This window comes from Hyaena hyaena, unplaced genomic scaffold (assembly GCF_003009895.1).
Source record: "Hyaena hyaena isolate Hyena2069 unplaced genomic scaffold, ASM300989v1 scaffold_5, whole genome shotgun sequence".
Taxonomy (NCBI): Eukaryota; Metazoa; Chordata; class Mammalia; order Carnivora; family Hyaenidae; genus Hyaena; species Hyaena hyaena.
Genome location: NW_024080637.1, coordinates 3405281 through 3416357, shown reverse-complemented (window position 1 = coordinate 3416357; position 11077 = coordinate 3405281). Strand labels below are relative to the sequence as shown.

Genomic DNA, 11077 nt, shown 5'->3' with positions numbered 1-11077 from the left:
TTAAATCTCTGATCTCAGTGCTTCCTTGGACTTTTAATGGCCTTAAGGGGCAATGAAGGAAAACTTTTTATTTACATTAAATATGTCATCAAAAAGCAAATGAATGGTGAAAGGTCATTTTTCTCACAATAGAGGACCATCACTCCCTCTGGTCCAGGAATACCTAACCTGGATTTTCTGGATGCTTCAGAAGTTCACAACTGGTTTAAAGAGGCCTGTGAACCTTCCAAAACTATCTGCAAGAGTTTGTGCGTGTGCACACATACAGGTTTCTGTGGAGAAAGTGTCTAAAACTTTAGTTCAGATCCTCAAAATGGTCTGGGTCTCGTTAGAAACCACAGGCCAAAGTTCCTTAGAGAAAATGAGTGGGGCAGAAAAATGTCAAACAAAAACAAATGAAATTAAACTGGGCAGTAATGTAAGGTAATAGTAATTTTCCCCCAATAGGATATATTAAAACATTTGCCATTTACCACCACAACTTCAAAAAGGTTATTTTAGGGTAGCAGGACATGAAAATACATTTTAGGAAGGCCATAAACTCAGATTAAAAAACTAATTCAGCTTTGTTTAAAAAAAAATGACTACACTGGGCACGTGGGTGGCTCAGTTAAGAATCCAACTCTTGGTTTTGGCTCAAGTCATAATCTCATGGTTTGTGGGTTCGGGCCGCATGTTGGGCACTCAGCTGGCAGTGTGGGGTGTGCTTGGGATTCTCTCTCTCTCCTTTTCTCTCTGCCCCTCCACTGCTCTCTCTCTTTCAAAGTGAAAAATAAACTTTAAAAAATGACTATGTTGTCCATTTTCATTTCACCAGTGGCCAGCATCAATCTGTGGACGAGGATTTTGGAACCACTGTTTGCAGAATGGGGAATTCCTCCTCAGCTTGCAAATCTTTGGAAAACTATGACCTTCTCTGGGATTTGATAGAGCTGAGTTCATGGCACCACCTCCCACCCCTCCCCATCTCTGTTCCTGGACCATGAGAAGTCCTTTATCTTTGATCCTACTAAGCTATGACACCTAGTCCTATACCCCCAAGACAAGGATGATTGGTTCAATGCAGAAATTTATTCCAACAGCTTATTGGCTCTGTCCCTCGTGGAGGCCAGGCCCCGAGCTAGGCATCAGACATGCAGAAGTGCAAGGCACCATCCCTTCCTTAAAGGGCTCACAGTATAGAGGTGGAGATGATAGAAAGGGTGTAAGTGGGTACCATCACCCACTCCACTACTCTCACCCCCTGGTTGTCAAAGGAGCAAAGGAAACAATTAATGATGTTATCCAGGTTGTATCACATAATCCATATTTGGATTCAATGTGGGGAACCCCAAATAGAATGGAATGATTGAATTCTTCTCCTCTAAGGAGTTTAAAATGATTTTTCCCTTTAGAGGTGTGTGACAGAGACTAGAGAATGGAAGGTGTCAAAAGAAGCACTTTGAGTGCGGCTTGGAAGTTTGCAGACACCTTTGTGTAGGGAGTCAAGCTTTTTTAGCCATTCAATGGTAATCTCAGTCCTTCAAGGAGCTTTTAGGGTCCCCTGGGTGGCTCAGTCGGTTAAGTACCCAACTTCAGCTCAGGTCACAATCTTATGGTTAATGGGTTCGAGCCCTGCATCAGGCTCTGTGCTGACAGCTGGGAGCCTGGAGCCTGTTTCAGACTCTGTGTCTCCCTCTCTCTCTGCCCCTCCCCTGCTCATGATCTGTCTCTCTGTCAAAAATAAAACATTTTTTAAAAATTAAAAATACCATTTAAGGAAAAGTAGGTTTTAAATGTTTGCTTCTTCAAAGGCTGGGGCTTCACTGACCCTTGCAGTACAAGCCCAAAGGAAGCAACCAATGTCAGAGCACACACTGGAATGAAACAGCATGGGACAAAGGGGAAGGCAACCAGCAGAATCTGGAGGAGAGATGTAGACCCACTAGAACAGAAATGGTTCTCCTGATCATATGGCCAAAGTGAGGGCAAACTTGCAGCTAATTTCAAAATCCACTGTACAGTATGCAGACTTGTAGACAATTTTAGGAGAGTTTTCATTCTTTTTTTTTCACTGCTTTCCACTTAAACATTAAAGCACAAATGGATGTTCCCTGTGGGGACAAGTAAGGGACATCAAGGGAGGAGAAGGGGACCCTCATGGAGAGAATCACACAGCAGAGGCCCTTCTTCACAAAAAGGGCCTGATACTGATTTCCAGGGAGAAGCAAGACAAAGTTAGTTCAAATTTGGTGATGATATCAGGATGAAGGACTGACCCTAAGCCTCCTGAAGCTTGACCCCTGGAAAGCATCTCAATGCATGACGCAGAAGGAAGGGCCTTCTGATGCTGTGATCACATATCCCTCTTTCTTTTCACCAGGAGGAACATTAAGCAGCTGTATAATTCTGTCCAGAAGCCCACAGATTATCTCAAACCCAGGATTCTTACTGTAATAAATAGCACAGAGATGCCTACAGTTTCATTCATCTATGTCTCTGCTAGAATTTTTTACTACAGTGTCAGAGAATTTTTTAGAGGGCATCTTATAATTTATGGCCATGGTCTTTAGGAGTCCAGGAAGAAGGGTAATGTGTACCATCTGAAATTAAATGGCTTTAGAATCACTTATATGAACGGCCTTTGTTGCAGAGATGTCCAAACCAAGTTTATCAGCAATACCTCCTTGGGGGCACAGAGGAAAGCTGAGTGCTTCAGTGAATCCAGCAGCTACCCTGTCATGTCTTAGGAGTCCTCTGAGCTTGTTAAGAGGAAACTGATTAGTTACAGTGTTTGTTTCTGGGAGAGCCACCTGAACGTTTTTATATCCGTAAGCAATAGCTGCATCTTTTATAATGCCATATGCATGGATAATGTCAGCTCTGGTCGGAGAGATTTCAATCTCAATCCAATTCCCATAACCTATGACTTCTGACTTTATATCTATCCCAGTCAGAAGCTTGGCAAGGTTTTCTGGAGTTGCTCTGATTCCAACTTATTTGTTAATTAGACCAGATAGTATCATCTCCTTTTGTTAAGACAGTTCTAGAAAGGTATACGATTTTCCATTCGGAAAAACCGTCTCAGCTGACCCAGTTGTAAACTCTCATGATATTCACCAAACATGGTGACAATGACATCAAGAACTATTTTTGCCTTAGTGAAGTCAGTTCCTGTGCATTCAAGGAATACGTTTCTAATATTTACTATTAATTTGGAGTGATTTTCATTGATGATAGGAGGCCTTAAAATGATGGCACCACTGCTGTCACAGACTACTGGGTACAGTGGTTTATTTCCAGAGATACATACAAATAATGCTTAAGGAAGACTTTCATTCTTGATCGTGAGTCTGATTTCCATTTAACTTCTTTGTATTTTCCATCGCGTCCCGAGTTGAGAGAACCTCTCTTGCTATTTTTGGATAGCAAACTCCGACTTGAGTAGATGTTGCCAGAGAGCTACAGTCGGCAGTTATCTATCAGGAAAGTAGATAGGTAACTAATGGTTGCTACTATCAGGTAAGTCCCAAGGACTATCACATATGTCTTCTCAACACATGTGATAGTGATGTTCCTTTTTCAGTTGAAAAGGCGAAGCACGGGGGCGCCTGGGTGGCTTAGTCGGTTAAGCGTCCGACTTTCACTTAGGTCATGATCTCGCAGTTCGTGGGTTCGAGCCCCGCGTCGGGCTCTGTGCTGACTGCCAGCTCAGAGCCTGGAGCCTGTTTCAGAGTCTGTGACTCCCTCTCTCTCTGACCCTCCCCTGCTCACGCTGTCTCTCTCTCTCCTAGAAATAAATAAAAATATTTAAAAAAAAAAAAGAAAAAGAAAAGAAAAGGCGAAGCACGGAGAGGTTATTTACCTTGACCAAGTACCCAAAGCCAGCCAATGGTGGCTGGGAATTCACTAACACGACCACTAAGAGTCAAAGCAAACAACCGATGGGCCAGGACCCCAGGGCTCAGGTGCCATTCTTTTTCCCAGTCTTGAGTTTTTGAGACATCAAGATTGAATGCTGTTCTCCACAATTTATAGGTATCCAAACAAATAGAAGATTCATAAAGATGATTGGTTGGAAAAATGTCTCTATTCCTCTTGCAAAGGGGAGGTATGATTAATATAAAGAAGGAAAGGCTGAGATAAATTAACAACTTGGAAAACAAAAGTGAATTTTAGAATGAATCAGAGAATGTAAGATTTAAGGAATTCGGAAGTTATCCTGCCAAACTAAATGCAGATGCTGAGGCACACAAGGATGTAATGGTATAATTATTACTGCACAACAAATCAGTGAAAGAGTAGGGAATTCACTTCCCCATGTGTAGGCTCAACACTCACACCACCCACACCAGGCATTTAGAGGATGCTACACCAAGTATGAATTATGAAGAAGAAATCTGCATCAGAAAGAAAGAGAAAGAGAGATGGAGAGAAAGAGACAAGCAATCACTTTTTTTCCAGGGAGTCCAAACTCCAGAGGACACTACATTTTGTTGCCAAGGGAGGATGTGGGGACAAAGTCACTGGGTAAATATATAAGTGAGATTCCTTAGCTGTAGTTTTAGACAGAGGACAAGAATAAATCCAACAACTGGTCCATTCTGTTTCCTGGAGCAAGATTTGTGACTCCAACATTTCAAGCCCTAGATGACAACTTTAATACTATTTCCAAGTTCAAAGGTTTCACTTTCTTATTTGCTGTTTCTAAAGCCCTGGGCCTTTGAGCCTTGGTTTTGTCAGGACAACACTCGGGCCTCTGAGGAGTGTGAAAGAAGATTTGATTTTCACTCAGATGAAAGTCTCAAGTGAAAGCATATCCAGGGGTTACTCAATTTTCTCTTAAACCTACTCTAGTCAGGAGCAGCTTTCGTCAAGGTCACCAGTGACCTCCATTTTGCAAACCCACCACTGTGTTCTCAGTCTTTACTGACTGTTAGCATCATGCAGCACAGCTGGTCACCCTCCTCCACGAAGCACATTCTTTACCTGATTTCTGGGATTCTCCTCTCCCTTAGTGTTTCTTTCCTCCCTGGCTACTTCTTGTTCTCACTTGTTGATTCCTCCTGTCTCCTCAGCCTTCAAGGTCAGAGTTGCACAGGCTTCCATCCATAAATACTTTCCCTTCGCTACCAAGACTTCCTCCAGAAGTGGTCTCAGCCAGTTTTATCATCCGTACATATCGTCTATGGGGTGAAAACTTCCAAATGTGATTACCTCCACCTTCAAACTCTAGCCCATCCACTTGTGACCACCTCCAACATCACTCCCATCATCTCTTGCCTGAATTTTTGCAACAATAATTTGTGTCCACTCTTACCCCTTTATCATCATCATTTTATGAGATAAGGCAGAAAAACAAACAAAAAACCCAAGAACAAAACAAAACAAAACATGGTTTCATGCCTCTGCCTTCCTCTGGCTACTTATCCCATAGTGAAAAACCAAAGTCTACTTTGGTTCTACTTCTCACTTGCTATTTCACCACTCTGATTCCAGCTCAGCTTACTTCTACTCATACTGGTCTCCACCTCCTCCTCCTCACACATGTTAAGTGTAGCTGAACTTCAAAGCTTTCCCACTTGTGATTTCCTCTGCCTTCAGTGTTCTTCTCCCAGATACTGCAGGCTTGCTCCTTCATTTCCTTCAGGTCTCTGTTTGAAAGTCACCTTGTCAGCAGGGCTTCCCCAGAGCACCTATATTTTATAGCAGCTCCCCTCCATCCTCTGCACTCTCATGCACCCCTTATCTCTACAGCACTTACCACAATTCTACAAAACATCAAAGTGCTCTTCTGTTGTCCTATGTAAACTCCATAACAACTGGGATTTTGGTTATATTATTACTTTATTTTTACTATTCTTTTTCTACAACGTCGAAGGGTTTCTGGCCCATAGTGGCTACGCAGTAAAGTTATTGAATGAAAAAACCAAATTAGCAAATCTTGTCTAAAGATCTACAATCGAATTCATGGGGCAATGCACTTAAAGCTACTATGAAGGCAGGAAGTTTTGTTCCCCACACTTGGCTACTTGAGAATCAAAGCAGCCTTAATTCTTCCATCAGTACTCAAGGCTCCCTAAAGAATTCGGTTCTTTACAAAAACTATTAAAAGTGAATCACCTCTTATTTAATTTAAGGGCAGAGAAGTTAAGAGTTGAGGCCCTAGATCCAGGCTGCCTGGATCCAAAGCCCAGCTTCATTTCTTACTTGCTATGTGTCCAAGGGCAAACAAGTGAACTTCTTTGTTTCTCAGATTCCTCCTTCCTCTGCACAAGGATGATAATGGTAGTACCTACCTGATGAAGTTATTGTAAGGATTGAAGAAGACATATTACATTTAAGGTACTTAGAAAGGGACCTGACACATAGTAAGTACTAAGTACTTAAGTGTTAGCTCATGTTCATTCATTAAGAACATGTCATCCAGATAACATCCCTTTTTTTCTCCTAGAAGGTTTCTTGAGAAGACCCACATATATTATATATTCACATATACATATGTAGCGTGCATACACATGTGTATGTGATGTATATGACCAGTTACAGAGATATGTGTGTAAATATACTCACATATATAAATATATATGTATTTATATATTTAAATATCAGCTTACTTTTTTCCTCTGTCTAGTCTCTGGTGCCCCACATAAACCAGGAAGCAGATCTCAGGACTTCTTCCTTCCCAAAGATGACCCACTTCACCAAATATTAATGGGGCAGTATAGATTTTACTTAATATTTTATATGGGTCTTTGAAGAGAGGGCTTGTATCACATATCATACCAAAACATAAAAGATCTTCCTTAGATATTTCTCTTCTCCACCAAAATTGCTCTTTGGCCACACCAACAACCAGGCTTCTCCTTTTCACATTGCCACTCAGTTCCCTGTCTCTTCCATGATGACCTGGCCCCATCATCTGGGCCCACATTGACCTTTGCCTATCCTCAGCCTTTATATCTGCTCACCCCATTTTCAGCATGAGCTCCTTTGGGGAGCTGTGTCTTACTTATATCTTACTCTTACAGGCTGGACACCTAGCAGAGGGCCATGCTCTGTGGGCTAAGAGAATGAATACATGGAAGAATATTATACATGGATAATCTTCTTTTATAGAGAGGAAGATTGAGGCAAGAGTATTAAACAGCCTGTGGATCAGCCAAAAAGAGACTTCAGATTCTCCGGCCCTCCTCTGCTCCCATCCACTACGAAGACTATGCACATCCAGTTCCAGCCTTTCCATTAAAGACCTGGAAGGAGTCTGACTTTCCTGTCTGCTCTGAAGATCTCTGTTACACCAGGAGCCAGTCTTAGGCCATGCAGAGAGCAAGCTCTCTTAATAACTGCTTCTTTTGTTTCACTTCCTACTGGGAAAAACTAATCAAACATGTAGGAAGCTTAAGAATATTCAAAGGTGATTTGGCTGTTCACTGGTGGCCAGTTTCAAGAAATGCATACTGATGAACACAAACACCATTCTCTCTACCTCCCTGTACAGGCTTCGTCCAGCCTGAGCAAGGACAGGGTCTGAGGGAAAGTGGACCAAGAAATGGCTGCAGGAAACCAGCCTTTGTTTACTCCCTTTATCCAGAAAAAGGGGAGCGACTAGTGAGGGCCTAGATGATGACTCTTCTCTGTAATCCTTTTCTTTTCTTTTCTTTCCTTTTACTTTTTTGTTGGTCATAATGAAGAATTATTTTGCATGAATGAGAGTAGAGATTAAACATCGACTCCTAAGGGTTCTTGTTTGGGAATATTAGGAAGGCCTTTTCCTTCCTCATTTACATGGGGGAATCATGATGAGCCTCAATACTGAGCTTAAGTAGCACATCATAATCCCCTTTCCACATGTCCCTAGAAGGCTGATCCTTTGCTCCTTATTGACAACCTACATGTGGCACATGCATCCATGCCCTGTCACTGCTCTACATTTTCAGGCTGCATGCCCTCACAGACATTGAACTTTTTTAAATTTTAAATTTTTATTTATTTCTGAGAGAGAGAGGGGCAGCACGAGCAGGAGAGGGTCACAGAGAGAGGGTCATAGAGAGAGGGAGATACAGAATCTGAAGTAGGCTTTAGGCTCTGAGCTAGCTATCAGCACAGAGCCCGATGTGGGGCCCGATCTCATGAACCGTGAAATCATGACCTGAGCTGAAGTCGGACGCTTAACCTACTGAGTCACCCAGGCATCCCACAGACATTGAACTTCTTAAGGGCAGCATCACATTATAGCCAGAATACAATCAATAGCCAATAAATGTGGTTAAATACACAAACAAATAAAAAGCATAAGCAGATTCAAATTACATCTCTGCTCTAAATACTCCCTTAACATAGGTATGTGTTGGTACACTAATCTAGACAGTAGACATGATAATCCCTTCACTGACTTCACAGGATTATTCAGATTATTAAACAAAATAAAGCTTTTTAAAGGTAAAATGCCATGCAAATATGAAGAGTTATTGTTAATGAATCTAATACTCCACTTAACTTTGGGTAACACAAAAATCAGTCCAGAAACTATTTTTGTTAATATAAGTTTAATAATAAAATAGTTTAAATAGCAAAACAGTTGAATGAATTCATTCAGAAACGTAAATAATTTTAGCTGAGAAAAGAAACCAGTATGGGGGCGGGGGGAGTGCTTGCATGGCTCAGTTGATTGAATGTCTGACTCTTGCTTTCAAATTAGGTCATGATCCCAGGGTCCTGGGATAGAGCCTCACTTCAGACTCGACATTCAGTGTGAGCCTGGATAAGATTCTCTCTCTCTCTCTCTCTCTCTCTCTCTCTCTCTCTCCTTCCTTCCCTCCCTCTCTCCGCCTCTCTCCCCCACTCACACAGGCTCTTAAACAAGCAAATAAACAGATAAACAAATAAACAAACAAATAAATACATGCATAGAGTTTCTTTAAAAGCAAAAACAAAAAATAAAACAAAAACAAAAATAACCCAAGCACTGGAATTTGTGATGTGTTATACAGTATGGAAGGAGACATGAATGAGATTCATGATGGAATTATTGCATTGTATGGCATTTCTATTTTTAATTTTTTGAGGAACCTCCATATTATTTTCCACAGTGGTTGCACCAATTTGCATACCCCCTAACAGTGCACAAGCACTGTCTCTCCAAATCTTTTCTCCAACTCTTCCCCAACACTTGTTATTTCTTGTTATTTTTTGATATTAGCCAATCTGACTGAGATTTTTACCATCTGTGACAAGAATGGACCTAGAGGGTACGACACTGAGGAAAATAAGTCAGAAAGAGAAAGACAAACACCGTATCATGTCATTTTTATGTGGAACCTAAAACAAGAAAAAGAACAAAAACCAAAAATAAACAGATTCTTAAATACAGAGAGCAAACTGGCAGTTGCCAGACGGGCAGTGGATAGGGGGAATGGGTGAAATAGGGGAGGATTAAGAGGTACAAACTTCCAGCTATAAAATAAATAAGTCACAGAGATGAAAAGCACAGGGGAAGGAATATAGTCAATCATATTGTAATAACGTGTATGGTGACAGATGGTGACTACACTTATTGTGGGGCGCTCTGAGTGAAGTACAGAATTGCTGAATCAATATATTATACATGTAAAACGAATATAGCACTGTGTGTCAATTATACTCCAATAATAAAAAAAAAAGTCATGGTGGGAGACGATAGGAGAGACAGGAGAGAATGAGAGCACAGTAAGAAGCTGGAAAGACACACAGGCAGGGCAAGAGGAAACTCTTACTGTGTAATGCATACTGAGTAGATTATTTGGTCATCTCATATCATCCTCACAACCACCCTGTAAAGAGAGCCGTACAACCTAACTTACAGACAGCAAAACCCAGAAGCCTGGAGAAGGAAAAGAAGTTGAAGGATTCGACTGTAAGCTCCATGAGGCTAGGAGCACATCCCCATAATGCTCATCCCGTATGCCTGAGGACCTGGCACATCACAAATGCATAATACATACTTTTAATTGGAGGAATGAATGCTGTCCAGCTGGTACATGGCAAGGCCAGAATTGAAACCACAAGCTGATGAGCACTAAAGCCTACCAGCTCTTTCTCCTATACTACAATCAAGTTTATATTAAGAGTTTCTAATTTATAAAAGCTACAAGAGCAGCAAAATTCAGAAAATGGTATAATTGTCCACATCTGTGAAATAGGATAACTAGCAACCACTGAATAAATATAAATATAAACATTAACACTATGTCATAGGTCCTAAAATTTCCTTACAGGAAAGTGCTCTGATTGACTATTTATGATCAGGCGGGGCACAGGATGCTAGTGGGTGTTATTCTATTTACTTCTCCTAAGTGCCTGGCTTAAATGTGAGTTAGAGAAAAGCAGTTATCCCAGAGGAGCTCCATTCCAGTAACAGATGGCTATATTTAAAAAATCAGTTTATTGATGCATAATTTACATGAAATAAAATGAACCTATTTTAAGTATACTCATTATGTTTTAGCAAATGTATACACTTATGTAGCCACCACCAGAATCAAGATAGAGAACATTTTCATCAGCTCCCAAAAGCTGCTTTATGATGTTTTTCGGTAAATTTCCTCTTCACTCCCCAGTCAAGGAAACCATCATCTGATTTTTGTCATGATAGATTTCTTTATTCTAGAAATTCATATCCACTGAGTCATACTATATGTACTGTTTGGTCCCTGACTTCTTGCACTTACCATGCTAATTTTGAAGTGCATTCAAGTCCTTACATACACCCAAAACTTATTCCTTTTTATTGCTGTTGTTCCCCTGTATAGATCTGCAACAGTTTGTTCATCCATTTACTTGTTAATGAATATTTGAATTGTTTCCAGATTTGCTGCAGAAAGCTGCTATGAATATTCACGTATAGGTCTGGGTCTGAATGTATGTTTTAATTTCTTATAGGTACATACCTAGGACTGGAATTTCTGGGCCTCTGGTGATAACATATTTAACTTTAAAAGAAAATGGCTATTTTCCAAACTGGCTGCACCACTTTACCACCCACTTGCAAAGCATGAGAATTCTATTTGTTCTACAATGCTGTCAACACTTAGTATCCTCAGAAAATATTAGCCATTCT

General features: G+C 40.8%; 1 pseudogene; it reads right to left on the bottom strand.

The window, feature by feature from the left end:
* Positions 1–2170: 2170 nt before the first annotated feature.
* Positions 2171–3318, bottom strand: LOC120235659 (annotated as a pseudogene).
* Between the last annotated feature and the right edge of the window lie 7759 nt (positions 3319–11077).